The sequence below is a fragment of the Acomys minous genome, assembly GCF_964271855.1.
Source record: "Acomys minous genome assembly, chromosome: 19".
Classification (NCBI taxonomy): domain Eukaryota; kingdom Metazoa; phylum Chordata; class Mammalia; order Rodentia; family Muridae; genus Acomys; species Acomys minous.
In genome coordinates this window covers 60151437-60158282 of record NC_140499.1, presented here as the reverse complement: position 1 = coordinate 60158282, position 6846 = coordinate 60151437, and positions in this window count along the sequence as shown.

Here is a 6846-nt window from a genome sequence, read left to right as displayed (position 1 = left end):
GCCACCATGTGATTGCTGAGATTTGAACTCAGGACCTTTGGAAGAGCAGTGTTCTTAACCTCTGAGCCATCTCTCCAGCCCGTAAATAAATCTTTTTTTGTTGTTTTGTTTTGTTTTGAGACAGGGTTTCTCTGTGTAGCTTTGGCTATCCTGAACTTGCTTTGTAGACCAGACTGGCCTTGAACTCACAGAGCTCCACCTGCCTCTGCCTCCCGAGTGCTGGGATTACAGGTGTGTGCCACTGCTTCCAGCTCATAAATAAATGTTAAAAAAAAAAAAAAAGATTGTCCACAGCAGCTAACTATAAAGTGTCTCATGCTCTGGCGGGGGTGTGATTTGTGCCAGCTGCAGATAGTTTAATTCTGGGAACTCTTGAGAGGGTATAAATAGGAGAGCCCCAAGAGGGCCTAGGGCAGCTGCTGGTTTTAGCTGGCTTGCTGGTTTTAGCTGGCTTGCTGGTTTTTGCTGGCTTGCTGGTTTTAGCTGGCTTGCTAGCTTGATGAACTGCTGGAGATTCTGACAGCAAAGATTGGACTTGTCAAGGAACTCTGTGCCCCTAATGAGCAGGAAGTAAGCTATGGAGGTCTATGCCTCCTTTCCTGTCTAATCTTCTTTCTCTCCTACCTAATGTTGGGGGGTTGGAAGAGATTAGGGTGGAATAAAGGTTGGAAGAGAGGAAGAGGTATAAGGACCCAATAAAATAGATTAAAAAAAAATACATCAACAGCCCCGAGTCTCAGTGTCCACTTCTGTAAAGGGAATAAGCTGTCCAAGGTCAGCATGTAGGGGAACTGAGCAGCGACTCAACGTAAAGCTCTGCCAATCCCATGAGGCTGATGCACCCTGATGGGGACTGTGCCATCTTTACATTCATGGTATCAATATATACTAAGACATGGATGCCTGTGCCAGGCACGCATGAAAAATGCAGCACAGCTGGGCCCTCCCAGAGTAGGGCAGGTGGGGATAAGTGCACAGGTGTGGGGTGGGGTGTTCACCAGGAGGTGAGGTCTTTCTGGGAAGTAGTGGAAACCTAAGAACAAGAGAGGACGGTAGTTTTTGTGGTCATAGGAATGAAGAAAAAGGTGAAGCCAGGTGCTTGGGTGCCTGTGGCGCATCGGCGAGGCCTTCGGAGGAGGAGGGCAGGTAAGTGGCAACTAGCCTCTGAGGGTCTGGGGACCATGACCTAGATAGAACACTGCGGCCCTCCCCTCGGTTTCTCCAGCTTAAGAGCCACAGGTGGCCTCATGAGTGGCCCCGCCAGCCCTAGTTTCTGTCTCTCTGTCTCTCTGTCTCTCTGTCTCTCTGTCTCTGTCTCTGTCTCTGTCTCTGTCTCTGTCTCTCTCTCTCTCTCTCTGTGTCTCTCTCTCTCTCTCTCTCTCTCTCTGCCTCCTGCGGCTGTGGTTTCCTTTCCCCAAGCCGGGGCTGGGGTGATGGGAGGTAGAGCAAGCTGGAATATGACAGGGAAAGCACACGGTGGCGTGGAGAAATGTAGATGCATGTCCGGACTCCCTGGCCCATAAGTCAGCCAGGAGTTCTAAAAAACCCCAGGTGGTCTGCCTCCACATCAGGACTCAGGGCTAGGACTTTGTGGTCTTCAGCAACTGCCTTCCCCTCTCCCCTCAAGCCCACTGTTGTTTTCCATTTGTAAAAAGAGAGCAGCGAGTCTGCTTTTTACACTTTAGATGTCAGGTTCTGACACCTAAAGCCGGGAATCTAAGCATCCTTTACCTGGCAGCAGGGTGCCCCAGCACAGCCTTTGGCTTTACCCAGGAGGGGCTGCAACACTATGTTGCGCAGCCGCCTTCTGGAAACTGCATCCACCTCGTGCACACAACAGGAGCATTTTTACTGTTAAAAGGGACAGCATGCTTTCTCTCTGCGAAGCCTGCCACCAGAAAGTGTGGCTCATATTTATGGTGAGTCTACTACCTCAAAGGATCCAGCCGAGGAGATTCCCTCCCAGGTGTGCCCAGGTGTGCCTAGCTGCTTGGGGTTTAATTGATTCCTGATGTGATCAAGCTGGCAATCACAATTAGTGGCTTATGTTTGTCATCTTAGTACTTGGGAGGCTGACACAGGAGGATCTATGCCAGGGTCCAGGACAACCTGCTCCAGGCCAGTCAGGGTTACATAGTGAGACCTGTCTAGAAAAAACAAAACAAAACAAAACAACTGAAACAAAGAAAAAGTCATAGGCAAGAGATGGCCTGAGGGCTTTGGGGCCTAGGCAGAGTTCAGAAGACAGGTGGTCATGGGCATTTTCATGCGCTGCACCAGCACACTGGTCCTTCCTCTCCTTTTTTTCTTTTTTAAAAAATTACTTATATTTTATGTACATTGGTATTTTGCTTGCATGTTTGTCTGTGTGAGGGTGTTAGATCCCCAGGGACTGGAGTTATAGACAGTTGTAAGCTTCCATGTTGGTGCTGGGAATTGAACCCGTGTCCTCTAGAAGAGGAGCCAGTGCTCTTAACTATTGACCCGTCTCTCTAGCCCCTCCTCTTTCCTTTTCCCTTCTGAGATATTCTGGAAGTTCCTGAAGACCTGATTAGCTGTTAGAGAAACTTGCAGAATGCCCTAGGAAGGTGGTGGGCTGAGCCTTGGGTAGGAACATGGGTGTATGTGTGTGTGTGTGTGTGTGTGTGTATGTGTGTGTGTCTGTGTGTGTTGCAAAGAAGCTGGATCGGTTGGAGCTCCTGCACCTGCTGGCCAGGACAGATGGTGCTGGAGCCATGGTGTCTGGAGAGGTGGAGAGGAATCAAAAAGAGATCCAAGGATTCTGAGTCTGGAGAGAGTAACAGAGGTTCTTTGTCATTTGAGTGCGACCTGGAGGTCATAGGGGGACAAGTGGAGACATATAGGAGATCCTCGTAGGTTCCTCAGAGGATCCAAGGATCTTCCACATACTCTGAGGGACTCTGCGGTGCTAAGTCCATCAAAGGATCTCGTGGTCAGAGTGGGCAGTATTAGCAAGAAGCAGGAGAGAGCTTGAAGGCCAGGAGGATGAGAGGCTCAAGGCTCCTACTTTCTCTCTAGCATGGCCAGAGTGTAGGCCAGTGGTTCTCAACCTTCCTAAAGCTGTGACCCTTTAACGCAGTTCCTCATGTTGTGGTGACCCCCAACCATCAAATCACTTTGTTGCTACCTCATAGCTGTAATCTTGCTACTGTTACAAATCACAGTGTAAATGTCTGATGTGCAGGATATCTGGTATGTGACCCCGCCCCCACCAGGGGTGGAAACCCACAGGTTGAGAACCACTGGTGTAGAGTTTGTTCCGAGCTGAAATGGTCAAGCTGAAGATTCCCTGCTGCAGCCCAGGGGCTGAGGTCTTTGCATCTAGTTTGAGCAACATCACCATCTCAAAGATGCCCTACAAAGCCCTGAAGATGACTTGGGTCTGATGTTGCTCTGTGAGTTGTGGGGTAGACTTTCCATTGAGAGATGTGCTAAGCCAGGCATGGTGGCGCACGCCTTTAATCCCAGCACTCGGGAGGCAGAGGCAGGTGGATTGCTGTGAGTTCAAGGCCAGCCTAGTCTACAAAGTGAGTCTAGGACAGTCAGGGCTGTTACACAGACAGACCCTGTTTCAAAAAGCCAAAAAAAAAAAAAAAAAAAAAAAAAGATATGCTAAATGATATAGTAAGTTACCATGAACTGTTCTGGCACTCTGGTGTGTATGTTTAAGCTTTGGCTCAAATTGGCCTTGGCTATTTTGTTGTTGTTGTTGTTGTTTGTTGTTTGTTTGTTTTTTGTTTTTTCGAGACAGGGTTTCTCTGTGTAGCCTTGGCTGTCCTGGACTCACTTTGTAGACCAGGCTGACCTCGAACTCACCTGCCTCTGCCTCCCAAGTGCTGGAATCAAAGGTGTGCGCCACCACGCCCTGCACCTATTCTTTTAATTATTATTTTTTCCCCTGATGAATTCATTGAGCACCTATAATGTACTAGTCCTGAGTGATAAAAGATACAGGAGACACATGAGGGCAGAGGTGTGTGCACAGGTCAATCAATACAGATGTTTCAGCGTGTCGCTGAGCTGTGGGTTCGAGGGTAAGGTCAAGGGGTCCAAGGGGCGGTTGGAAGTCAAGCCCACCTGTTGTCATGGCACTCTGCCAGCACCTTATAGGCAGGGTGAGGTGTGGGACAAGTGCCATCAGACTTGACTTTTAAGCCCAGCTCTGCGACTTACTAGTGGCAGCTGTGGGCCCCTGAGCGCACTGATTTCCCTGAAGCCCAGTTTCCCATCTGTAAAAACGTTAGTTAGCAACAACACGAAGACTCCGTTGCCATCTGCGTGTCTCTTAAGTTCCGCCAACAGGGGGAGCTATAGGAGATCGGGGAAGCGCCTCCTTTCTGCTGCTTCCTTCCTGCTCCTGACAGTCCCACCTCCCACTCCCAGCACTCAGCCTGGGCTAGAAGCTTAACTTTGTGCTTTTCCGCTGTCACAGCAGAAACATCAATCCTTCATGTTCAGTGCACTCCTGAGGAAGCACCTGGAAAGGCTTCTGTTTGCCTTAGGGGCCTCCTCGTTAGTTACCCATGGCAGTGCATAACAGCAGGGACTATTCCTGTAGTTAGTTCAGAGATTTACTGACCAATGCTTGAGAGCTCGGGCCTGGAGGAAGTCCGGCAGGATGCAAGCCAGGCCTGGTGATGGCCAGGACTGCCCAAAGCGGATACAGGGAAGCTCTTGGCTGGGTTGAAGGTGGCGTCTGTATGAAGCAGGGTTTTCTCATTAATCTGGAAGGACCCATCGAAGCTAAAAGGGGAGAGGCTCCAGTGCCATGCCTTTAGGACAATGCTTCTGGCTCTCAGATCTCTGCAGGGCGGGCTGGGCCTTCATTATCTGCTGCATGATCTCAGGCAATGCCTCCTGGTTCCCAGACCATTGGTGCAGTCCTTCTGAAAATAGGTGTAAACAAATAAACTCTGGACACAGGGTCCACATTTGCCAGTGTAAGGTGCTATGGGTAGGCCGGGAGCTGTGGTCCCGAGCAGGGTCACGGTGGGAAGAGTTTGCATGGAAGCTCCAGGGAGTGCGATGTCCGTTCATACACGTGAGGAGAGCTTGAGCAGAGGCTGTGGAACGGATGGCAAATACAGGCATGGCGTGTGTGAAACGAGGAGTGGGAAGCGACTGCCAGGCATACAGTGGCTCTGGCGGCACTCTAGACAGAAGCTGATCCCACAGCGTTAAGGGCACCTTCCCTTCCCCCCCCATGACACGTGACTCCAAGGATGCTGTAAGCAGAGGACTGTCAGCCCACAGCTGAGACATCCCTAGCAAGCGTCGTCACCCTGCCTCCACCTGCGTTTCCCTCCCCAGCTGGAAGACATCATAGGGTTACAAGCCACACTCCTGAGTCCAAGAAAATCGACTTTTGCCCACATCACAGTGTGTGAGAGAACGCCACAGTCCGTGGTAGGAAACCAGGTAGTGAGAGCAGAGGCAGCCTGGCAGCCCCACTATCATCTACATGGGCCTCAGGAGAGTGTTCCTTTAAAAGCAAACTCTTTGCTTTTCACTGTGTGTGTGTATACATATATATAATTGTTTTTCAAGAAGGGTTTCTCTGTGTAGCCTTGGCTGTCCTAGACTCACTTTGTAGATCAGGCTGGCCTCAAATTCACAGTGATCTGCTTGCCTCTGCCTCCTGAGTGCTGGGATTAAAGGTGTGCGCCACCACGCCTGGCTCTGTATATTATTTTAAAAACAACAATTAAAAAGTTAACTAATGATGGCACTAATGCTCCAGAGCTTACAGTGCACAAGTCATCATGATCTCATTTCAGGCCAGGGTTTCCCACTCTGTACAACGCCCCCCTCCCGGCCCCTGCCTTCCATAGCAGCTGATGTCTTCTCAGCTAAAACCTCCACCGGCTTCACTTCCCATGTGACCCTGTGTTCAGCTCTGTTCTTTTTCTCTTGTTCCTTTCTGGACCTTTCTTCACAGCTTCTGGATTTTAAAAATAGAAATAGATTTTATTTATTTCCTTTTGTTTTGTGTTTGTGTGTGGGTGCCTGAATGTATGCATTTATGTGTACCCTGTGCATGCAGGTGTCTGAAGAGCCCAGAGGAGGGTGTTGGGTTCCCTGGTGGCTGGGAGCAGCCTGACGTGAGTGCTGGGAATTGAGCCTGGCTCCTCTGCAAGAGGGACAAGTGTTCTTAACTGCTGAGCCATCTCTCTAGCCCCCAAGCTCCTGGGCTTCTTCCTCTCTGTCACCCTAGTCTCCTGGGTCCCATCTGTCCCTCTTCTCTCTGTCTTCAACTCTGACCTCACCTTCCTCTGCTCTAGCTTTGTGCGAGGACACAGGCCTAGCACGTGCCCTGAGAGGACAGGCCTGGACGGGCCCTCTGCTCTCTTAGGAAGGAACCCTTTGTCTCTGGAAATGAGTAAACAGAAAGCCTTGCTGTTCTTGCTGGTGGGCAGCACTGAAGGCCAGACACACACTGAGAGGTCTCCTAACGACCATCAAGCTTGCTTCTAGGGTCCCCAGGGACCTTACACCCTGCCCGTGCCATGGAACGTCCTGGCTCTGCTTCTACCAAGGATCACTCGGGCATCTCTACCGTTTCCTCAAGCCCCTGTGTTTTCTCCCTGGAGGATTCTAATCTGCTCTCCCTACCAGTACAAAGACACATGGCCAGCACACTTCCGGCCAGGTTGGGGGCCGTGACAAGGCCACAGAGACAATCTCAAGGGCATGACAAAGCATGATACTCTTTTATGCTCTGTCATCTCCACCATGTCTGTCACTTTCTTACTGGCTAGTAGCTGGTCGTTATTTGTGAGTTGTCTGGATTTGGAAGCAGAGGACCAAGAGGTTGCTTTCTTATTC